The sequence below is a fragment of the Dendropsophus ebraccatus genome, chromosome 15 (genome assembly GCF_027789765.1).
Source record: "Dendropsophus ebraccatus isolate aDenEbr1 chromosome 15, aDenEbr1.pat, whole genome shotgun sequence".
Taxonomy (NCBI): Eukaryota; Metazoa; Chordata; class Amphibia; order Anura; family Hylidae; genus Dendropsophus; species Dendropsophus ebraccatus.
The window spans coordinates 29305828-29331579 of record NC_091468.1 but is presented as its reverse complement, the minus strand read 5'-3'; positions in this window follow the sequence as shown (position 1 = coordinate 29331579).

The window sequence follows — 25752 nt, the reverse complement described above, 5'->3', positions numbered from 1 at the left end:
TAGACCAAAAATAAAAGTGTTAAAAAAATGGTAATGGAGCAGTTTCAAATACATTTAGCTGTTTTTTTTTGTTTTGTTTTTTAAAGGTTTACATTTTTTAATAGCAGTCAAATAAAATAAAGGCTACATAAGTTACCTATCATTGTTATTGTACTGACTTGAGAAATATAGATATCAGTTTTACCAAAAGGCGAACGGCGTAAACAAGACCCCCCCCCTCCCCAGAATGAAAACAAACTTTAAAAATAATAATAATTTACTGTGCAAATATTTTTCATCCAGGTTTGCAGCATATTTTGTGGAGAAATTAAGTCTGTCATTGCAAAGTACAATTGGTGCCACAAAAAAGGCTCATGTGGGTCTGTAGGTGAAAAAATGCAAGTGCTATGGCCTTTTAAACATAAGGAGGAAAAAACAAAAGTGCAAAAAATAAAAATAGCCTGGTCCTGATGGGGTTAAACAATAATTCATTTTCTGATGACACATTCCTGACATTTGTTACCTTACATTTTTGAGTGCATGTTCTATAGATGTTATTTTCTGTATGGTAAACAGCAATATTTTTTAGAATGTTCTTGAATTAATAAATTATGTAATTAATATGTTTTGAAAATATTTACATTTAGTAATTGATTATTGTAGTAACATTCCGAAAAAACTCATATGTTATAAAATGTAAGAAATGAGAAACAAATGTTTTGGTTTAATATTGGATTAGACGTAAATAATGTTTTTTATCTTTGTTTTTATTAATCATTTTGCCAATTAAATCCTTGACCAAGCAGTCTACAAACAGTTAAAGACATTAAAAAATCTGTTCAATATGATACATATGAACAGATGTACAGATCTATTATTATTATTATACTTTTTGAAACTGGCAGGTTTCTGGTCCTCTAATTGGCTTCATAGCTTTACAGAGTAATTACAGCTTCAAGCAAACTTTGTCATCTGTGGCTCAGAATGGTGTAAAGAAAACAGAACATTCTGAAAAGCAGTTTGTAGTTTGGTATTTGCAAAGGGGTTGATTGATTGCTAGCGATGGCAATGGTTATGAATATGAAAAACACATTTCTATAGACATACATTTTATGTCCATTATATTGGATAATAGGTGCCCTTACGAACATAGAAAAGTGAACACACTGCCGCCCGTTCTTGTTTGCTTTTAACATTGCTTTCCAAATAAGTATTTTTTAAATCAACACATAAAGGTTCAGGAGTCAAAAGGTAACAGCGAGATACTGGCTTTCCGCTAACAGAAGGTAATTACAAAATATAATGTAATAGAGACAACAATTAGCTGATGAAACGATCATCAGCTGATCGTTTCTTTAGGTCCAGATCTAAAATCATCGGGTGTTGGCCGTGCATCGCGAAATGTAATAACGATGCGCAGCCAACAACTAACAATTGAATAAACTGTTCATACATTACCCCTGCACGCTCTCGGTGGAGAGGTAATGTATGAACTGTTTAGGCAAAGGGCTGCATGAACATCGCTTATGATGTCCATGCAACCCTTGCTAAACGATAAACGAGCCGTGTAATAGGCTCAGTAAACAAGCGTCGATCTAACAGATTGGGCTAGTTTACAATATTTATAATGCTATCTTTGGCCTGTCTAACAGGACCCTTAGTCAAACTTCCCTGTTTTGTAATGTATAAAGACTTCCAATGTACTCATTCACTGGTGGTGTTTTCTGTTACATGCTCACCTGGGTCCGGGACCACCACTCTGTCCCTCCCAGTCTGCCCCCTCCCGTGCCGCCCCCCTCCAGTTCAGTTCACCCAGGCAGTATCTTCCGGTCCCGCCGAGTCCGCCCTCATCTGTACTGCCCCCCAGCCCCCTCCAGTCCAGCTTACCCAGGCCGCATCCTCCCGTCCCACTCAGCCCCTCTCTCCATGCCATATGACAGCCGTTCAGGACCCCAGGAAAGTATGCTGCTCACTGCTATAGTTTGCAAACAGCAAGAACGCGATCGGCCCTGGGAACCTGGGCTGAGATTTACCATCCAGCTCAACCCAGGCTCCCAGTGCTGATCACACTCCTGCTATATGCAAACTATAGCAGTGAGTACCCTACTGTCCTGGGGTCCTGAACGGCTGTCATACGGCATGGGAGAGGGTGGGACGGGAGGATGCTGCCTGGGCGAGCTGGACTGGAGGGGAGGGGGCGGTACAGATGGGGGTGGACTGGGCGAGACGGGAGGATGATGCCTGGGTGAAGTGAACTGGAGGGGGCGGCACAGGAGGGGGCAGACTAGGCAGGATGGAGAGGTGCTCCGGACCCAGGCGACGCCCCGAATGCTCTTCAGCCCCTAAATTGCATAGTGGCAATTAGCGATTTTAGGAACATTGCAGAGGCGGAGAGAAGCGGTTCTAACTGCTATTAACTTCTAAAGGCAAAGGGCTCTTGCGGCATATCAGCAGGTTCTCTCGGCAGTGCCGCTTTGATTGTAAACATATGTTATATGTTTAAAGGCTACCTGAAAGACTTGGGACTTAAAATGTCACTGTAATTTCAATTTCAAAATCTATATCAGCAGGGGATGTGATATAAAGCAGGTTTGTAATTCACATTTGTAGCGTCCCAGTACAGGTGGTCCACTAAGTTTTTATACCACCTGGGGAAAGTACCTGTTAGGCGTCACTCAAAAGGGGGTGAAGCTGCTGTTTGCGCTTTCACCACTAGGTGTCTCACTCTTCCCTAGCTAAACTGTCTGCATGAGCTCAGCTGAAGGTTAAGGGTACAAACCCACTTGACGTATTTGCTGCGTGAATCAGTCTTAAAAATAAGCAGGCAAAACGCAGGTTGGCTTTATACAATTGTTCTGCGTTAAAATACGCGATTGCGTATTTTTGAAGCGTGAAGCTTGTTGTTAGCAAAGCATCAGTTGTTAACAACCTGTGCGAAAAACGCATGTAGCTTCACGCTTCAAAAATACGCAATTGCGTATTTTAACGCAGAACAATTGTATAAAGCCAACCTGCGTTTTGCCTGCTTATTTTTAAGACTGATTTACGCAGCAAATACGTCAAGTGGGTTTGTACCCTAAGGGTTACCTGTTGCAATGTTTCATTTACTGTTTGACCAATCACAGGTGCAAGTGATAAACACAGCTTTCAGCCAACTATACTTCTCCACTCTCCTCTTTGCTGCATAGCCCCACCAATGGGAAGTTAGATCTGGTCACCCCTATATAGACCCAGCTAGTTCCTGGTGGGAGGTCTTTTGTTAGTGGATGGTGGGTAGAGACACACACAGAGAAAGAGTTCCTGCTGCAGTTAAGGGCCAGAGCTCTTGTCGGATACCAAGACAAAGAGAGAGATTTCTTCAGAGACATTCCCTGAAGATGCACTGCTAAAACCAACAGGAGGGGTAACCGTCCTCTAGGGTACACCTTGTCCACGCCAGGGATTCTTCTCCACTATTATCAGGGCAGTTACCAAAGCTAGGACAAAAAGCAAGAAAGCCAAAGTATCTTACTGACTTATGTAAGGCTATCCTGTAAGGCCTTGGGAAGTCCAGTTGTACAGGCCCAACTTGGCACTCTCTGATGTGGTTGGGCAGAACTATCTATACATGTGTACAAGGATTCTTCTCCTTCTTCTATTCCACTATTCTTCACCCTGATCCCGGCAGAGTACATGTCTACATTGGGCAAGGCCCCCAAGACAGTCAGTCCCTACACCTGCACTGTACAAACTCTATCTTTACTACTACCTAACACTACAGCCACCTACACCAGACAAGACCTGTGATTTTGTACTGCAAGTGACAGACTTGGTTTCATTTTTGTCTCTGAACCTGCACCCGTACCTTGTGCTACCCTTTACAAGCACAGTGCCTGTGTGTCCAGGGGTGAGTAACACCACTCCTGGCCACCGTGACTAGTGAACCAACTACAAAACACCAAACGCCCAACTGCTGCATAACATCCTCAGCACATTCATTATTATTTTTTGTTTATAGCTATAATTACTATATCCATGTCCAGTCTCCTGAAGCTTTTTAGCTTTGTGCTGGTTGAAGAATAGAGACTAAACACAGAAAGTCCCAGCCAGAGTGTGACGGTTCAATGCATCATCAATCACGACTGCCTTCTCTGTGAGCGCAGATGACCAGGACTTCTTGCGTTGAGTCTCTCTCTTTTTTTTCTTCCAACCAACACAAGACTACAACTAAAAAATAACTCAAAATTTTTAAAAAAATGAATGTAAGTTGCAAACATACTTTATATCACATCTCCTGCTGATTTAGATTATATTATATTATATATTATATTTTTAATATAGTCAATAGTTGTGGACTTTTATATTTCTGCCTGTGTGGCCCACGCCTGAAATCATATCCCTGTGCACGTACGATCAGGGAGATTATGCAAGAAAACACAACAGTGAGCCCTAGAGTTAGGCCCCCAAGACTGTCCCTGCCTACTTGCTGGCCCAACCCTAGGCGGTTGGCAACATCTAGTCGACAGTTCTTTCCTATGCCAAAGAAAACCAAACGGGCAAATACAGTACTAAGTCAGTGGAGAAATGGAAGTCAGAGAAGGGTAAGCCAGAAGTCAAAAGAATCAGATATTAATGTCGGAAATTGCCAGCAAAATCCAGATTAGACTTATTGCAAGCACTGAATAGAGGGCCATAGGAATACTTATGTAAACTCTGCGCCACATGATGTTGTCATGGCGACTCATTAAATAAGTTCAAGGGAGGTCTGGATGCTTTTCTCGAAAAATATAACATTACTAGATTACATGTGATAGGACGGTGATCACGAAATTTATTCGGATTGCCATAATAGAGTCAGGAAGTAGTTTTTCTCCCTGTCATGGGGCAACTGGCATTTGCCTTATGAGGGTTTTTGCCTTCTTCTGGATCAACACAGTAGGGTTATAGGTTGAACTAGGTGGACTCTTTTTAACTTAATAACTATGTTACTATGCCCAGAATGTGATTAGACCAGCCCTCTGACATTCAAACCACACAGATCACAGACTGGTAAAAAAGGATATGTGTACAAAATCACAGTCAAGAGCACATTCTATATCATATGGGTGTGGATGTTCGACCTGGCTTTCTAATTCCTCCTTTTACCGTTCAAATTGTAACAAGTCAGTTTTTTTTTACTTTTGTCAATTTATAGAACATTTAGAAGATTTATTGGCTGTCCATCCTTTGTAACTTTTCAGACCGCTTTTAATAAGTCTGTCTTTAAATAATATAATACCCAAAATTTGGTTCCTAACAGCGTTCCTTAAATTCTGAAAAATAGGTCAATTTGGTATCTTTAAGTCAAAAAAGGTAACATAAAATGAATTGCAATTGGAAAACATATGCCAAAAGAAAAAAAAGATAACTTCTTGTGATTGACGTCTGTGTTTTCCTTCAACATAGGCGTAGGTGCATCGATGTCTACAAATTATTATTTAGGCTATGTTTACACACCGTCAAAATGATAAAAATGACTGTCATTTTGACGATGTGTGAACATTGCCTTGTAGTCTGTCACTTTTGATAAGTTGCAGACAGTGTTCAGACTGCAACCAATTGCTAGAACAACTGTATATGCCACTGAGATGGTCATCAAGGCTTACATTGGAAGTCGCTCTCATTGTGAATCCATCGCAGTCACATGGTGCGGAGCTGGTAGAGAACCACTTAGCATGCATTACTTTAAGTAATTGCTTGGTGTCTGAAAACCCCATCCAATCAAAACTTCTGACATGTTTTCACAACATAGACAAACAAAAAAATGACCAGTACATCCAATACCACTATTCCCACTATGTAGGCACATTCTGCCATGGCTGAAATACAGAAACAAAAACAGAAAAGTGCAACAGCTACAAATGCTGTTGACATGTAGTCAATAGAAAATATAGTTAAAAAATTGTTAAAAATAGAAAGAAATTTAGATTTACTAACCATTTGATCAAATAATGTGCTCATCTCACCATGTTAAGGTGACCTCAGAGGGACGAACCCTACACTGTACACTGACCTCTCCTGTGCTAGTATTAAGCCTCCACAATGGGCATGCAGAATCCAGCTTATATAACCTGTTAGCATACCAGACACAGACAGCCATTTGTGATATCCATACCCAGCTCTTGTACTATAGTCATCAACTGGCCATCCTTTAAATGGCAGTGATGCTTGAGGAAGATTAGATCTAATGTATGACAAATAAATTGTATTCTTGTTTATGTCACTCAGTGCCCTCGACCAGCAAAAGGTAAATCTTCATAGCCATGAGTACAGGTTATTCTTGCCACTGACTCCAAAGTATTGGAAAGGACCCCAACTCTTATGGTAGCCTCCTTAACTCTCGAGTCATGGTAGCCTCCTTAACTCTCGAAATACAGTTACAGCATGTGCTTAATAATAAACTTGGTAAAACAGTTTTCAAAAAGGACCTGGGGGTATTGGTGTACAGTAAACTCTACTCTATTAGTGATCAGTGCCAGGCAGCGGCTGCCAAAGCTAATAAAATAAGGGGATGCGTCAAAAATGGCATAGATAGGCTATGTTCGCACAACGTCAAAAATAGAGAAAAGGCGGACGCTTTGGCTATTTAAAAAAACATCATGTTTTTGCTGCGATTTAACTGACTGCAATGGCAATGCATTGAAGTCAATAGGAAGACGGACATCCAATGCACACAATGTTTTGAATAACAGATGATCCAAACAGTGGACTGCAAACAGTGGACCGCGGGCATTTATGCCCCCGCTGCCTGGGCCTTAAGCAGGGGCTGGCTGGCAAATTTTAGCCTGGGGAGCAAGCATACACCACTGGCCCACAGGTAGTGACCAATCATTATGGTAACTCCGCTCTGGATTTGGTGTTGCCCTTACAGATAGGGTGCCTTCACACGTAGCAGGTTTGCAGCAAAGTTCACACTGAGTTTCACACTGAACTCTGTCGCCATACTCAGTACTATTATAGACTATGGCCCTGCATTCTGCCAGCGGATTTTCATTCCACTGCGAGAATGTAGTGACCGCCTTGTTTAACTAAATAGCTGCCAGGCTGGTAAAAATAATAAACCACAAATGCTTACCTGCCCGTGCTCCCTTGTTATGCTCAGACTTGAGTGTCCGTGACCCTGAATACTGACGGCCTGCTCAAATAATCTCTGGCTAAGCAGGCTGTCAGTGAGCAGGGACCCGGAGACTCAAGCCTGAGCGTAACAAGAGAGCAGATAAGCAGGGTCTGTTTATTATTTTTACCAGCCTGGCAGCTATTTAGTTTGATAAGACAGTCACTACATTCTCACAGTGGAATGAAAATCCGCTGGGAGAATGCAGGGCCATAAACTATAATGGTCCCCAGTATCGCAGCGGACTTTCATTGTGAAATCTGCTGCAAACTCGGTATGTGTTAAGGCCCCTTGAATGCTTGGGCAGAGTACCAGGTGATGATCCTGCTTCATGTTGGCCTGTCTATAAGGGCCCTACCACTATACTATGTTAGCACAAGTATTACTGTTGATACAGTAACCACATGTTGAATATAAATCTACAATGGCACTCTACAGAGTATTGTCACCCAGAAGACTATACAAGAGAATACAGCATTGATCTGATACAGTCCCTGGAAGAATACATAACCAATACAAAAGATATGGCGGCTCTGCTAACATGTCTATATACGTATCCCCTATATAATAATTCTAGACTCTACAGCGACTCAAATAAATCCAGACCCCAGACAGGACCCTCAACTGAGTTATGAAGACCCCAGACTAGAGAAATGGCTGATAACAGGTCATATACTCTGACTCTCCACAGCCTGAAATGGCTGATAACCAGGGGCGGGCTGGGCCGGGGGGCAGGGTGGCATCTGCCCCCCCAGGCTGCATGGGGCCGCACAGCTGCTACTCACTGGCAGCTAGTTGAAGATCTCAGGGCCGCTCTGCAGCTTCTGTCCGGCCCAGCGCTCTTTTCAGAGTGTTGAGAGGCCGGACTGTGTTGCGGGCCGCCGCTGAAGCTCCGCCCCCCGCCATGATGTCATGTCCCGCCCCCTTAGCAGACCCCTATGCTTTTAACTAAAGCCTATGAGGCTTATAGTTAAAAACAAAATGCTGCTCTTTCTCCCTCCGGCCACTAGAGGCCGCTCTGTCCCCCCAGCTGTCACTCCTGCAGTCTGGATAGAGGAGCCGGAAGACATAGAAGATGGTGGTCTGCAGGGAGCCAGGTAACAACTGTTCACGGGAGATATACACAGCATCCCCTGCAGCCCCCCCATAGCATCCCCTGCAGCCCCCCCACCCCCCCCCCCACAGCATCCTCTGCAGCCCCCCCCCATTCTCCCACACACAGCAGCTCCTGCAGCCCCCTTATCCCCCCCCAGCATCCCCTGCAGCCCCCCTATACCCCATCACACAGCATCTCCTGCAGCCCCCCAACCTCCCACAGGTCACCCAGCTTTCCCACTATCTTATACTCAGTGGCTGGTAGCCTCGGGTAGCTGCACAGTAAATCTATACTGTGCAGCTGGAAAAGACATCAGCACAATTGTGCTAATTGGTTCCTTATAAAGGAGCACTCCAGCCCTTACCTATTATTACCCTCCCCACATAAGTGCAGGGATGGTAAATGGCACCCCGGACCTGTATTTCTGCCAGCGGCGATGTTCCGACAGTTCGGATAATGTCTCCAGCCCTTCTGGTCATTTGTGACAGGGAATTCCTACTGCTCTGTGTGAAGGGGCCAGAAGTCACCTTGTCAATGTAAGTCTATGGGATGGTTCCGTGTCAGCGCTGAGCCGTCCCATATACTTATTGTATACAGGAAAGTGACTTCCGACCCCTTCATAGGGAGCAATAGGAATTCCCGGTTTACAAATGACTGGATGGGCCAAATGTGTTATCCGAACTGTCAGAACATTGCCGCAGGAGGAAGTACAGCTCCAGGTGGCATCTACCTTCCCTGCACTGATGTGGGGAGCGTAATAATAGGTAAGGGCCAGAGTGGTCCTTAAAGGATGGGCCATTCGGCGGCTACTCATGGGCTAGTGCTGTGTGCTTGCCCCCCAGGCTAAAATTTGCCAGCCAGCCCCTGCTGATAACAGAGAGCAACAGACTTTAATCCATCCTACAGTGAGCTTCTGCAGGATGTGCAAAAGAAGCAAGAACTATCCACAGTGACCTCAGGCAGTGCTGGGACCCCTGGAATAGCCTCTAGTTTATGCACATGAATTATTAGATTAGGGGTCATATCACTGAGGTGACAAGTACAGGGGCTGAGGTGACCAACCAAGGCTGGGCACCATCCTCCTGGATACTGTGCCCATTGTATCCATGCAGATCTATGCACACAGTTGGTCACATCAGCCGCTGTATTTGTTCTGTCTCCCCCCTCACAGAATAAAAGCCTTTACACTGCCTTACCAGCCTGTGGGAGCTGGTAAGGGACAGCCATAGGAGCTGCTGGGGGCAGCCATAGGAGCTGGGGCAGCTTGTGGGAGCTGGGGGCAGCCATAGGAGCTGGGGGAGCCTGTGGGAGCTGGGGGCAGCCATAGGAGCTGTGGGAGCTGGGGGCTGCCATAGGAGCTGTGGGCATCCATAGGAGCTGGGGGCAGCCATAGGAGCTGGGGGCAGCCATAGGAGCTGGGGGCAGCCATAGGAGCTGTGGGCAGCCATAGGAGCTGGGGGCAGCCTGTGGGAGCTGGGGGCATCCATAGGAGCTGTGGGCAGCCATAGGAGCTGGGGGCAGCCTGTGGGAGCTGGGGGCAGCCATAGGAGCTGGGGGCAGCCATAGGAGCTGGGGCAGCCTGTGGGAGCTGGGGGCAGCCATAGGAGCTGGGGGCAGCCATGGGAGCTGGGGGAGCTGGGGGCAGCCATAGGAGCTGTGGGAGCTGGGGGCAGCCATAAGAGCTGTGGGAGCTGGGGGCTGCCATAGGAGCTGTGGGGAGCCATAGGAGCTGTGGGCAGCCATGGGAGCTGGGGGCAGCCTGTGGGAGCTGGGGGCATCCATAGGAGCTGGGGGCAGCCATAGGAGCTGTGGGCAGCCTGTGGGAGCTGGGGGCAGCCATAGGAGCTGGGGGCAGCCATATGAGCTGGGGGCAGCCTGTGGGAGCTGGGGGCAGCCACAGGAGCTGTGGGAGCTGGGGGCAGCCTGTGGGAGCTGGGGGCAGCCATAGGAGCTGTGGGAGCTGGGGGCGGCCTGTGGGAGCTGGGGGCAGCCTGTGGGAGTTGTTGGCAGCCATAGGAGCTGTGGGAGCTGGGGGCAGCCTGTGGGAGTTGTTGGCAGCCATAGGAGCTGTGGGAGCTGGGGGCAGCCTGTGGGAGTTGGGGGCAGCCATAGGAGCTGTGGGAGCTGGGGGCTGCCATAGGAGCTGGGGGCAGCCATAGGAGCTGGGGGCTTCCTGAGAGAAGAGCACTTACAGTGAAGAGCAGAAAGCAGAGGTGTAAGGTCGGGGGGCGGAGCCATGTAACGTGCAGGAAGCAGAGCCACCACAACTCCTGTGGATCATGGAAGACAGGATGCAGCCTATAGCTCAGAACTTGTGCATCCCTCCACAATGGTGTCGGCCGCACGGAAAGTAATGCTCCTGGCTCCTGCTCACAAAGTATAGTAAGTCACAGCAATACTATTACTGTGTGAGCAGGAAGACCATCTGTGCAGCCATAGGAGCTGGGGGAGCCTGTGGGAGCTGGGGGCAGCCATAGGAGCTGTGGGAGCTGGGGGCTGCCATAGGAGCTGTGGGCAGCCATAGGAGCTGGGGGCAGCCATAGGAGCTGTGGGCAGCCTGTGGGAGCTGGGGGCATCCATAGGAGCTGTGGGCAGCCATAGGAGCTGGGGGCAGCCTGTGGGAGCTGGGGGCAGCCTGTAGGAGCTGGGGGCAGCCTGTGGGAGCTGGGGGCAGCCATAGGAGCTGGGGCAGCCTGTGGGAGCTGGGGGCAGCCATAGGAGCTGGGGGCAGCCATGGGAGCTGGGGGAGCTGGGGGCAGCCATGGGAGCTGGGGGCAGCCATAGGAGCTGTGGGAGCTGGGGGCAGCCTGTGGGAGCTGGGGGCAGCCATAGGAGCTGGGTGCAGCTATAGGAGCTGTGGGAGCTGGGGGCTGCCATAGGAGCTGTGGGGAGCCATAGGAGCTGTGGGCAGCCATAGGAGCTGGGGGCAGCCTGTGGGAGCTGGGGGCATCCATAGGAGCTGGGGGCAGCCATAGGAGCTGTGGGCAGCCTGTGGGAGCTGGGGGCAGCCATAGGAGCTGGGGGCAGCCATAGGAGCTGGGGGCAGCCATGGGAGCTGGGGGAGCTGGGGGCAGCCATGGGAGCTGGGGGCAGCCATAGGAGCTGTGGGAGCTGGGGGCAGCCATAGGAGCTGTGGGAGCTGGGGGCAGCCATAGGAGCTGTGGGAGCTGGGGGCAGCCTGTGGGAGCTGGGGGCAGCCTGTGGGAGCTGGGGGCAGCCATAGGAGCTGGGTGCAGCCATAGGAGCTGTGGGAGCTGGGGGCTGCCATAGGAGCTGTAGGGAGCAATAGGAGCTGTGGGCAGCCATAGGAGCTGGGGGCAGCCTGTGGGAGCTGGGGGCATCCATAGGAGCTGGGGGCAGCCATAGGAGCTGTGGGCAGCCTGTGGGAGCTGGGGGCAGCCATAGGAGCTGGGGGCAGCCATATGAGCTGGGGGCAGCCTGTGGGAGCTGGGGGCAGCCTGTGGGAGCTGGGGGCAGCCACAGGAGCTGTGGGAGCTGGGGGCAGCCTGTGGGAGCTGGGGGCAGCCATAGGAGCTGTGGGAGCTGGGGGCAGCCTGTGGGAGCTGGGGGCAGCCTGTGGGAGTTGGGGGCAGCCATAGGAGCTGTGGGAGCTGGGGGCAGCCTGTGGGAGTTGGGGGCAGCCATAGGAGCTGTGGGAGCTGGGGGCTGCCATAGGAGCTGGGGGCAGCCATAGGAGCTGGGAGCTTCCTGAGAGAAGAGCACTTACAGTGAAGAGCAGAAAGCAGAGGTGTAAGGTCGGGGGGCGGAGCCATGTAACGTGCAGGAAGCAGAGCCACCACAACTCCTGTGGATCATGGAAGACAGGATGCAGCCTATAGCTCAGAACTTGTGCATCCCTCCACAATGGTGTCGGCCGCACGGAAAGTAATGCTCCTGGCTCCTGCTCACAAAGTATAGTAAGTCACAGCAATACTATTACTGTGTGAGCAGGAAGACCATCTGTGCAGCACTGTGGCTCCTGAACAACTTTATGTTTGCAGATGCCAGCAAGCATCCACAGGGGGCCCGGCCTGGGGGGCAAATGCCTCACTGCCCCCCTGGCCAGCCCGCCCCTGGCCTTAAGGCAGGAGGACATAAATGCACGCCCTGTCGTGGTCCCGGGCTATGGAGCGAGCTCCCAAGCTGAGCCCACCCCTTAGCGGGTGAGGACCGGCTGTTATCTGCAGCCAGGCCCTCACCCTCAATGGCGGGCCGCCACGATCGCGCGGCTGCCCGCCATTAACCCCTTAAACGCCGCGACCGCAGAGTTTAAGTATAAGTGACCAGAGCCTCTCCGGTCACTCTGCGATCGGGACCCCCGCAGCGTGTCTGTGGGGGTCCTGATCGCATTGACTTACTGCCGGAGGTCTCTTACCTTCCTCCGTGCAGTCCTCGGATCGGTCATCTGATTCAGCCTGCCACAGGCAATGCTATGGCATAGCAGGGATCAGTGTTACTAATCCAATGTATGGAAGTGATAGTTCTCTAAGGGAACTATAAAAGTGTAAATAAATAAATAAATAAATAAATAAATGTTTTACAAAATGCCCCAAAGCCCCTCCCCCAATAAAAGTGAAAATCACCCCCCTTCCCATATCATACATTAAACACATAAAAAGTAATAAAGTTAATTAACATATTATATACCGTAGCGTGCGTAATCGCCTGATCTATTAAAAAAAAACAATAATATTCCCGCACGGTGAACGGCGTAAACAAAAAGCAGTTAAAAAAACTCAGGGATTGCTTTTTTTAAATGACATTTTATGTATAAAAAAATTTATAAAAAGCGATCAATACGTTTGATGTAAAAAAAAAAAATTGTATTAGTAAAAACTAGAGATAATGACGCATTTTTCTCCCTGTGGTGGGGCAGTTGGCGTCTGCCTTGTGGGACTTTTTGCCTTCCTCTGGATCAATGCAGTGGGGATTCTGTAGCTTGGACTTGATGGACTCTTGTCTTTTTTCAACCTTAACTGTTACTATGCTATTCCTCTGTGTTCTCCCTTCTTAGTGATGGGGCTGATATTACCCCTCTGACTTAAGGAAGAATGAAATTCCGAACTGCTGAGATCACTCTCTCCATAGAGTGTCTTCATTCTAACAAAATTTCCTTTTTTTTAATGAATAGTGATGAGCGAGCATGCTCGTCTGAGCTTGGTACTCGATCGAGTATAAGGGTACTCGATGGTGCTCGTTACTCAGACGAGCATCTCGCGATACTCGAGAAAATCTCATCATCTGTTTCCTGTAAGTTTGAGTGCTATTTCTCAGCCAAAAAACGTGCAGGAGACTCTTTGGTACATCCTGCGATCACGTGGGACCCATATATGTCGACAGCAGCGATTGGTTGGCCAGATAAGATGACCATGCCAAATAAAACTCGGTGCCGGCAGTACTCGCTTCAGATGTGTGCTGAAGTAGATCAGGGACAGAGCTGCTGCTGGTCAGGGAGAGCGTCAGTCTAGGATTTAGTGTTCCAGTAGGCAGGGAATACTAGCAATACAAACAAACAGACATTTTCAGGGCTTCAAATTGTTTTTTATTAGTATTACTACAGACTGCTGGCTGGGACTTGCAGTGCTGCTACCACGATTTAACCAGCACACTGTGGTGATCGGCTGCTGGCAGAAAGGGGAAATTAGGTGTTGCATACAGACCCCTAAGAAGTGCTCAGTGTACTCTTTTTTGATTTTGGGGCTGGTGGTCCTGCTGTGCTACGTTGGATTGCTGGGATTTGTAGTACACCTGCATAGAACTTTACTGCTCAGTGGACGGGGGTGTCAGAGAGTGTGACTAGGTCCAGCCACTACCAGATTATACCTTACAGCCCCCCTAAACTAGTGGGTACTTCACTGTATTGCTCGGATTTGTAGTACACCTGCATAAAACTTCACTGCTCATTGTAAGGAGGTATCCCAGCGTGTGTCTAGGTCCAGCCACTACCAGATTGTACTGTACAGCCCCCCCAAAACGTGGGAGCACAAGTATTTTTCCTGATTTCTGTATTTCATACACAAGGCCTATCTAATTTAAATCCCATCACAACTGCTTTCACAGAGTAAAGGGTGTGTCAGAGAGTGTGTCTAGGTTCAGCCACTACCAAATTGTACCGTACAGCCCCCCCCAAACTTGTGGGAGCACAAGTATTTTTCCTGGCATCCATGTTGCCATGTTGACTACTGGTGTGCCTGCCCTTGCCTCCTTGTTGCTGGGCGTTAACTGGCACCCATGTTGACTACTGGTGTGTCTGCCCTTGCCTCCTTGTTGTAGGCCTTAACTGGCATCCATGTTGACTACTGGTGTGCCTGCCCTTGCCTCCTTGTTGCTGGGCCTTAACTGGCATCCATGTTGACTACTGGTGTGCCTGCCCTTGCCTCCATGTTGGCTACTGCTGGGCCTTTACTGGCATCCATGTTGACTACTGTTGTGCCTGCCCTTGCCTCCTTGTTGCTGGGCCTTCACTGGCATCCATGTTGAATACTGCTGTTCCTGCCCTTGTCTTGTCCATTTCAAACCATATTATCTGCGGATGTCGTCTTATCCTACGGATGTTCTATGCCATTCTTTCACCAGTACCAGTACCTTTTTTCAATGATTGACGAGGATTGACCACAGCAGTAATGGACATCCATGTTGACTACTGCTGTGCCTGCCCTTGCCTCTATGTTGGCTATTGCTGGGCCTTCACTGGCATCCATGTTGAGTACTGGTGTGGCTGCCCTTGAATCCATGTTGGCTACTAGTGATGAGCGAATAGTGAGATATTCGAATATTCGATATTCGTACGACTATCCCGCGAATATTAGAATATTCGATCGAATATTCGATTCCATTAAAGTCTATGGGAACAAGTATTCGATTAGTGAAAAACATCTATTTGACCATTTGGATGGTAAAACCGGAAGCTGTGGGATTTGAACGCTCATCGAATATTTGCGGGATATTTGTACGAATATCGAATATTCGAATATCTCACTATTCGATCGAATATCTATTCAATCGAACAGAATTCGCTCATCACTATTGGCTACTGCTGGGCCTTAACTGGCATCCCGGGTTTGTGTGTAATTAGCAGTGAGCTTGGTTGCGTGTGACAAGGGGTGGAACCTGGTGAAGGCTCTGCAACTCGGCAGCCTCACACATGTACCATGCCTGGCCCACGTCTTCAACCTAGTGTTGCTGCTGTTCCTTAAAACTTACCCCAATGTGGTTGACTTGCTCACCAAGGTGCACCGCATCTGTGCGCATTTCCGCAAGTCAACCAGTTAAACTAACCCCAACTGCTACAGTCAAATTCAAACTCAAACTCAAAACAACGGTGGGGGGAAGAAGTGGGGAGTCACATGATGCAGGGAATGTTACCCCAACTGCTAGAGTCAAATTCATAGTCAAATTCAATTTACCTTCCTTGTCTTGTCCATTTCAAACCATATTATCTGTGGATGTCATCTTATCTTAGGGGTGTCGTCTGCCATCCTTTCATCAGTACCTTCTACCTTTTTTCGATCTTGTAGCCATTTTGAAGGCAGGATTGACCAGGCCTTTCATCAGTACCGTCTACCTTCCTTGGATGTTGTAGCCTTTTCGAAGGCAGGATTGACCAGGTCATTTTAATTGACACTTGCCCTCTCTTAGAGACTCTTTAAAGGATTGAAAGTGTATTCATTCGTTCAAATCAAATTCCGGGGCCTCTTAAGAAGACTGTATTGTTATTCTTCGTCCCTACCTCCAATGATATGCCTCTCACGCACAACTGCATGTGGGTGTGAGGCTAAATCTAGCCATAATTGTATTGTCCATCTTGGTCTGGGTCTGTGATGTCAGGCTAAGTTTTTGGGTGGTCCATATGCTACCGGTGTTTGAATGGTTCCATGTGTTCTCACCGCCATGCTGTGTCAAGCTAAATTTTGGGTTGGTTCAAAAGCTAACTCTGCTTTAATGAAACTCTGTGTCCTCACCACCATGCTGTGTCAGGCCTAATTTTTGGGAAACTCACTTGCTACCTCACTTTTAATGGTTCTCTGTGTCCTCACTGCCATGCTCTGACGTCACACTACGTCTGCGGAGGAGCGGGACTGGTTTCCGGGGGCCCACCGATCCTGCCCCTGCCAATCAGCCAGCTGTTTTATTTATTTTTTTTCTTACTCATACTCTACTGTGTCAGGCCTAATTTTTGTGAGGTTCCGCGGCTGCCTCATCTAAAGGCTGGTAATGGCCACCTTATGTTTTTTTTTTCTAACCTTCAATTTAAATTTTTAAATCAAATCGACTTCAATTCAAGTGCTATTTTGCAGGGCTGTCTGGTCATCTATTGTATCTCCAAGATACACGCCACTGTTCAAAGGAACAGACAGTGATAATGGTGGATGCTAATTTAGCATCCTTGTGTTGTCCATTTTGTACCAGACAATCTGTGGATATCAACTTGCGGGTGTTCTCTGCCGTCTCTTTATTTTTTAGCTCGGGGCCTCTTAAGAAGACTGTATTGTTATTCTTTGTCCCTACCTCCAAAGAGATGCCTCTCACGCACAACTGCATGAGGGTGTGAAGCCAAATCTAGCCATAATCCGGCTAAGTTTTGCAAGTTATTATCAGAAGTTTATAAAAAAAAATTCTGTATTTGCCAAACCCCTTACTGATCTTACTGATCTTTTACTAAATTTGATTATGTTGTCACCCATCGCTCTGGTGTTAAGGCAGATACCCTATCTCATAGTTTTGGTGCCCAAGATGCCCCTGAAGATGAACCAGAGAATATTCTTGCCCCAGGTATAGTAGTTGCTACTCTTACACCGGATCTGGTATCTTCCATTGCCAACTCCCAGGAGTTTGGACCTTCAGGACTTCCTTAGGGAAAGCTCTTTTTACCTGTTCATCTTAGGCTTTGTTCACACTTTGTACATCCGTTGCGTTGGGTGTGCCGGCAAATAAATTAACGGCCGCCGGCCGTACTTTACATTGTGCGAACAGCTATTGTTTCCGGACTCTGTTCGCTGATAGGCATGTTCATTATTTTAAAGCCTGTTCTAAAGAACGGACGTAAAAATAACAATGTCACGACGAACATTCAATGCAATGCCGCTGCTTAAAAACAAAGCTGTGTGAGCTGTGTGAGCTGTGTGAACCTTACACTGAAAGCTTCGGAAGAAGTACAATCTTCAGTTTTTTCTGGTCATCCAACTGTCCTGTACTTATAAATGACCATCTTGGGTTCAAGACATAAAGTAATTTGCAACTGCACGTGAAGTCTGTGCTTGGGCAAAAGCTTCACGGAGACTCCCTGAACCCTTCCCTGAAGGGGGGAAATGTGCATTGTGGTCATGGCGGCATCCCAAGCTGGTCAAGATACAGGTATGTGTTCTGGACTTGTTCTGTTTTTAGGCTATGTTCAGACTATGTAAGAGACTGGCCGGAATGGCTGGTCTCTGAATAGATACTGCAGATACTGGATGATCTTTCAGGCCGTAGAGTTCTGATGCGGGCGCATCCGTGCGCGCCCGCATCAGAACTCCCCACAGCACACAATAGAGTGAGCGGCCGGAGCTGCTCGCTCTATTGTGTGCACTGACAGGGTTTTCTGCGGCTGCTATTCACTAAATAGCAGCCGCAGAAAACTGACATGTCAGTTTTCTACATGAAAACAAAGACAAAGATATGTGCTATAATGGCAAATTCGGCACACCAAATTATGAAAGTATAAAAGTACTTTATTAGTCAGGTACACAATACATAAATTACAAAGTCCCACTTAAAACCATTAAAAAAAATCCCAAACTCCAAGGAAAGCATATGGTCTAATGCAATCCAAGACAAGCAGCCCCATGACTGGTATGTAATACCCCTATCATGTAAAGTAATGTATACATGTGGATATATTAAACTAAACGCACAACAGGTCACCAAATCAAAAAATGCAGATGTATAAAAAACTAAATGTGCAGTAGAAATAAATAATAATGTAGCAATAGAGCAAAATGAAAAAAACTGTGAGAGATGACCAAAGCTGTATATCACCAAGTCAAGATGATGGGGGTCGATGGGGGTGCCGTCTGAAGATCCCCACGCGTTCCATCCGTACACTCGGACTTCCTCAGGGGTTAAGTTTTATATATCCACATGTATACATTACTTTACATGATAGGGGTATTACATACCAGTCATGGGGCTGCTTGTCTTGGATTGCATTAGACCATATGCTTTCCTTGAAGTTTGGAATTTTGAAATGGTTTTCAGTGGGACTTAGTAATTTTTGTATTGTGTACCTGACTAATAAAGTACTTTTATACTTTCATCATTTGGTGTGCCGACTTTGCCATTATAGCACATGTCTTTGTTTTCATTTAGTTCCTTTTTTGTGTGCTGGTATTGTGCACCCATTATTCCATATACTGGGAGCTGTGCATGCCCTATTTTCCTTAGTTTGATGTCAGTTTTCTACTGCGCCACTAGGGATCCCGGCCGGAGTGTATACTAGGTGTATAAACTCTGGCCGGGATTCCCTCAGAAGGCAGCACTACATAAGTGCCGCAAGACTCACGGCTGTTGTTACAACGGCCGTGAGTCTTGCAGCACTTATGTAGTGTGAACATAGCTTAACTCTGTATTGTATTGAGTGCATTTTGCTCTATGTGTGCAGGCCCAGGGAATAGTGATTTGACTATTGTGTCTATACCATAAAACTCAGTGTATCTGCACACAGTGAGCTTACCATTTTTCACCATACAAAGAAAGCCCATTTTGGACAGTGGCACTGATCTTGTATATGTTTGTAATTTGCTTGTCTGGTGTATTGTCTTTTTGTGTTAGACTCATTATTTTTAATCATGTTTTATTTAGTAATAAAGTATATGCATTGAATGATTTATATATGGCAGTTTTAAGTCTAGGTAGCTATACCTAAGAGACCCTGGTCCCACCTGCCAATGGATTTTATCACCGATTTTCCCCCCTCCCAGGGATATTGTTGATCATTTTTCACTTTGTAGCATTAAAAAAGTTACCGAGTTTAAAATCCTTAACAGGTTTATTAATTCGCCATATTTTTAGACTTCATGGTGTTCCAACATTGTATCTGACAGGGGAGTTCAGTTCATGCTGAGGTTTTGGAGAGCATTTTGTGGCCAATTGGGCATTTCTCTATCCTTTTCCTCCACTTTTCATCCAGAACTTAACAGGCAAACTAAGAGACTAATTTAGTCTTTAGAGCAATATCTTAGGTGTTACATTTCAGAATGCCAAGAAAGGGGGAGGTACTTCTTGCCACTGGCTGAATTTGCCCTCAACAACCATGAGAATTCCTCATCACAACTGACTCCCTTTTACTGTACCTACAGTTTCCATCCAAGATATTCCGTCACCACAGGTAATGAAACTAATTTTCCATCTCTAAATTCAATATTCCGTCAACTGTGCTCAGTCTGGGCACAGAGTAGCCAGAATCTGGAAAAGGCCCAGTTGGATAACATTAAACAACAAAACACGACAACCTGGGTCTGATTATGTTGTTGGGGATAAAGTGTGACTTTCAACAAAAAACCTTTGTTTACATGTACCATGAAACAAGTTTGCGCCTCAATGTTTTAGTCCGTATGTTATTACTGAAATTTTAAATCCTAAATCTTCTAGATTGCAATTGCCGAAGTCATTCTGTATACATCCAGTTTTTCACAAGTCACTGTTAAAAAAAATACATTCCTCTTGTGGTCGAGAAAGTTATGGATTCTCGTAGAGTGCAAAATTCTGTTCAATATTTGGTACATTGGAAGGGTATGGACCTGAGGAGCGAGTTTGTGTGCCTGCCAAAGGTTTTCATGCCCCAAAAATGGTTCATCTTTTCCATCGAGATCATCCTTATAAACCTGGTGGTCCTAGTGAGGGTCTGAAGGCCCCTCCTCAGAGGTGAGTTCTGTTCTGTGAGCAGCTGCCGTTGCACTGTGCAATCCTAGTGTGAACATGGGGGGATTCTGTCTTGGCCTAATTGATGGTATTCTGGGTAACACCCGTGCATTTTCTGGAGTGAATTCTGCCAGCACCTAACTTCTTGCCTTGCTGGTGATTGATAGCCCTATCCTCCTGTGTAAGTTCTTGTCTGTCTTCTCCAATCACCTTTGAGATCGAGACTTTGCTTCTTTTAAAACTCATTCATTCTTTATGCCTGATGCCTGCTATAGCATATACTTAGTGTACCTACACTTGCTTCCTACCCTGTGATTTGTATCTTGACTTGGTCTGTATTTTTGTCCTCTGTTTTTTTTGCCTCTGATTTGTCTCATTTGCCTAGCGACTGCCTCTCCTGGTTTGCCCCTAGCTTGCTGACCAGCCGCCATTGTGTATATTTCTCCTTGTCTCATATTTGTTTTGCGTCCTGTTCTACCTATATTAGCGCAGGGGATGGCTCCAAGTTGTCCCGTGTCATCTACGATACGTTGAAGCAAGTAGGCAGGGACAGTGGGCATGGGATAGCATCAGGGCAGCACTTGTCTCTGTCTCACCCGTGTGTACCTTGACCTGTCCTGACAGAAATAAGACAATCTTTTGAAAATTTGGTATGTGAAGGGATAGCTCACCGGCCAGTGATTGACCGAGTGGGCCGTGACTCTTGTTTTAGTCGCCTGCTTTGATCCAGAGCTGCAGCAGCATTATTGCTACAGAGCAGCCCCCCCCCCCCCCCCCGTACTCTTAATTTTATTTTATATTTACAGTGGACTTGACAATTAAGGTTATGTTAAAACATTAAGTTAATACAATAAAACATAAAATACTACAAATAGATTTTAGAGTCAGTATATTCAGAGACAAATATGTGCTGTAACGTCTGTATTGTCAAATAACTCAGTACCTTGTATCATATCAAACTAAACTCTTGAATTTAACCATTTGATAAACTGATAACTACAATAGAGAAATTCTGATCTGTAAGTGAGACCAACAGGACAATGTTACATCCACAGGGAATAAAACTGGCGGAATTCTGCCAGCCTCTGTGTCATAATGACAGTCTATGGGAGGCTCGCGCGCCTCCTCTCTCCGCGCTGAAGAATGGACATGTCATTATGACTGTTTTACTCCATGTGAACAGAGCCTTACACCTTGGTAAAACTATCATTTTAGTGCCACAGCATAGGACAGGTTGGCCACTGTTCTTTACTCCAACCACAAAATGTCACACTCACACAGCACAGCTGCAGGTAACACTTAGGTCTAGTTGTACATACACTTCTTTTTCTCCAGTAACTACTTGCCTGGCTCCAGTAGAGCATAGTGCAAGTGCAAGTTTAGCCGCTCTCTACTGACAAGCACTCAGCCTTATAGGAAGGACACTACAAGCCAGCTCTGGGACTCGTACTGCCCTAGAGGATGAAAACCCATCACTCTGGGGCAGAAGGCAGTTAGGTGAGATAACTAGACTCATTCATATGTAAGTATGAGGATTTTCTTCAAATACTTTTCAACACTTCAACACTGAGCATACCTCCTGTTGTTGTTTCTTCTATAAACTTACTTATCTATGTGTTGGAATATTGTTGCACTAAGTACTTGAGCACTGTTTGTACCTATCTGCACTGATACCTTTCTCAAGTAAAGTTTACAAGTTGTTTAAAGTAGGACTCTAAAGTTATCTTTACCGTCACACCTACACTGTGGCAACCTAGCTACACCAAGGTCTGGTTGCCACATGTCCGGGGTGAGAGTTACCCCTCCTGGCCACCTTGACAAGTAGCCTCCAAAACACCAGAACCCACCAACAGGTCCCAACATCAGTAACAGCACCCCAGACCATGGCACAATTGCAAGACAAGGATAAAAATGGTGGGTGGTCAGCAAGCTAGAGTCAAACCAGGAGAGGCAGATACCAGTACAAAGTTTCTAGGCAATAAACAGAGCCAATGAGGCAAGCCAGAGTTAAAAAAAAACAACAACATTTTATTGGCTTTGAAACACGTTGCTAAGAGGCCACCCTCCTCTTCATCAGGCATACATAAAGATACAGTGACAACCATTTTATAATAAAACTAGTAATTGGTGACCCAGAAGAGTCCTGGTAACCTACTGACATCACAATTTTTGCTGAGCATGTTCATGTGTAATTCACCAATAATTAAAAAGAATGTCATATCTAAAAACATTACAGGAAAATAGCACTGCCCAGGAAAGTAGAAGCCAAGCTTTCAAGATCCCATATATATATATATATACACACCAATTTTTCAATTTTTGTCTTAAAAGTTATCTAAGTTCAAACTAACAGAATATAAAATAAAAATGCTTAAAAGTTAAAACTAACAGAATATAAAATTTAAGTTAATGCTTAAAAGCTTAAGTATTCAGTAGAAGGAGTCCAAGGTATAAGAATACCATTTGATAGCCCTAGAACACCAACCGAGACAGCAGCTCCACTGAAATAGTGGGACTGGGAAGTGCCGATGCTACACTATTAGTTCTGTGACCTTATTCATACTAACAGGTTGTAGGGTTCACAGCTGAAAGATCCGAAACATTTCTCTTTTTACAAGAGCATCAAATCTGTTACATTATTAGCAACGTGGTCAATGGGGTAGATGCAAACTAATCCAGAGTAGGAATCATACAGTACATCTAAAGAAAATGTCTGGAAACCCCATGTTGCATGTAATCTCTCTTGATGTTAATTCTGTTCCCATTGAGTCTACAATGCAACGGTTGGGTGGTACGACCCACATAATGTCATCGGCATGGGCATTCTAAAACATAAATAACATACTGTGATTTGCTATTTTATAGATTATCATGGGTTCTTATGGTAAAAGTGCCCTGATGTGTGGGTTTCGTTTTAATACAGATGTCGCCTGTATTAACTTGATCACAATGAAGCGTTTAACTCAACTTTCTAATTGACTTAACATACTGTAACTCCCTGACACAACTTTTGTGTCAGGGATCATGTTAACCCTGGCTACATCTAACTGTTAGGATAGGGACAGGGAAACACAAGGACAGGTGAGCCGTGAAGCTGGCACCCGCCCCGCTGTCCCTACCTACTTTCCTCAGAAGCCCTATTTAGCAACGCACAACTGGACGGCAGTCCCTTATCTTAGTTAGTGGACCACAGAACAAAACAAGACAATACACAACATAATAAAGGGAAAGTCAGGAGTCCAAGTCAAAATGAACAGAGCAGCAAAGTACAAAATCGTGTCCAAAGGGGTAGTCAAAGGGTTAATAACAGAAGTCAGGTTACCAGAGAATAAATGCAGAGGACTTAGGCCAATTTAAATTTTTGCTTTTTCGCTTTTTCCTCCTTGTGCTTAAAAGGCCATACCACTTGCATTTTTTCACCTAGAAACCCACATGAGCCCTTATTTTTTGCGCTACTAATTGTACTTTGCAATGACAGGCTGAATCTTTGTATAAAGTACACTGCGAAACCAGGAAAAAATTAAATGTGTGGTGAAATTGAAAAAAAAACAACATTTTTTTTACGCTGTTCACCCTGGGGTAAAACTGTCTTGTTATATATGTTCCTCAATTTGTTACGATTACAACGATATGTAACTTGTCTAACTTTTATTTAATTTGATGGCTTTTAAAAAATTCAAACCATTTTTAAGAAATATATGTTCCTTAAAATTGCTGTATTCCCATGCTTATAGCGCTTTTATCCTTTGGTCTATGGGGCTGTCTAAGGTATAATTTTTAGCGCCCTGATGTGCACATATGCAACTTTTTGATCGCTTTTTATTACAATTTTTCTGTATTTGATGCGACCAAAAATGCATAGATCCATGAGATAGGCACTCTATTGCTTTCGGCTGCGGCAGCCAAAAACAATAGAATGCAGAGACGGGATCAGCGCAATTACACTCCTCGCGATCATGCAGCGAGGGGGCGATCCCCCCACTAGACCATCAGGCAAGTGAAAAGCTGCTTTTTAAATGCAGCTGTCAACTTTAACAGCTGCATTTAGAAAGCTAATTAGCGGGCACGCGATCAGACCGTGTCCGCTAATAGCCGCGGTCCTTGGCTCCCCTAACGACCTCTGGATGTACTGGTATGCCCAGGGTCGTCTAGGGGTTAAGAGATCCAGAAACTTGGTCTTAATGTTGGAAGATTTGACGGTATTTTTTATGCCGCATTCGTTGTTGTTGATGTGGTCCACAAATACACCAATGTCTTCAGGGTTGCCCTTCCACAAGAAAAAAAAAGGTAATCTATATACTGTTTATAAATGATCACTGATTTTGCGGACAGAGGGCAGCCTCTGATAACTTCGTTTTCAAAGACCCCCATAAATAGGTTTGCATATGACAGTGCCATCCTAGTGCCCATAGCTGTTCCACGCACTTTTACTACAAGAAAAATCTTTTGGCCCCCAGCCGTCTAAGGAAATCCTGAAACAACCAGCAGGTGTCTACAAATGTGAACATCACCAATGCCTTTGCTGTAAGAGTATTCAATCTTAGGTCACCACATTTAAATGTAATAAAACACAACAAACGTTCCCCGTCAAACATCATCTGCACTGCAAATCACAGTATGTTATTTATGTTTTAGAATGCCTGTGCAGACAATAATATGGGGGGCGTACGACTCAACAGTTGCGTTGTAGACTCAATGGGAACAGAATCAACATCAAGAAAGGTTAAAAGATGTGACAAGTTCTCATTGGGAAGGGAAGACTTCCATAAATTTCGGCAAATAAGGCACATTGTCTAATCTGACATTTCAAAAGACATACCCATTAACAGCTCCATTCTCTGATTCCTAAGGTGTTCTCTCTGTTTGAAAGGAGGAATCTCTCTTTTTTATAATATCCTGAACAACAAAATGCAAATGACCAAAACAACCTCTATACTCAAATGGGAGCAGGACCTTCAAAACAATTCTCTCTATCAGATTGGAGACATGCATATTACCTTATCTATAGGTCTCTCCGATGTACCTCCAATCAAGAAGCCATAGGGTAAAACCATATTTAAGGTGGTACTACACACCCTCCAAAATCTGTGGCAAATGGGGAACCCTCTTACATATACTGTGGGACTGCCCCAAAATAAAACTTGTGTGGAAAGCATGCTCTCATACCATAAAATAACTAACTAACATTAACATGGATCTTCAACCTGAATTGGCTCTGCTTTTTCTTAACTTCGCCTTTCCAACATGGATCTTAATCGCACATTTGCTGATGGATACTAAATTATCCATAACATGTCATTGGAAATAAAGCCAATCTCCTTCATTCCATGAAGTTATAGCAACTATCAATACAACTTGCATGTTTGCATGGAACCCCAAAATTATTATTTATGAAGATATAAATTGGTGAAATCGTAAAAAAGAATGCAATATGGTAACTTTTGGGGGGGTTCCTGTGTCCACGTAATGCACTATATGGTAAAAGTGACATGATAGCATTATTCTATAGGTCAGTCCGAACACAACCATATGCAGGTTTACAGAGATTCTCTAATGTTATATATTTTTATTTTAATTAAATCCCTTTTTTTGCCAATTAATTATTAATAAAATGGGCCTGTTGTGACGCTTATAACTGTTTTATTTT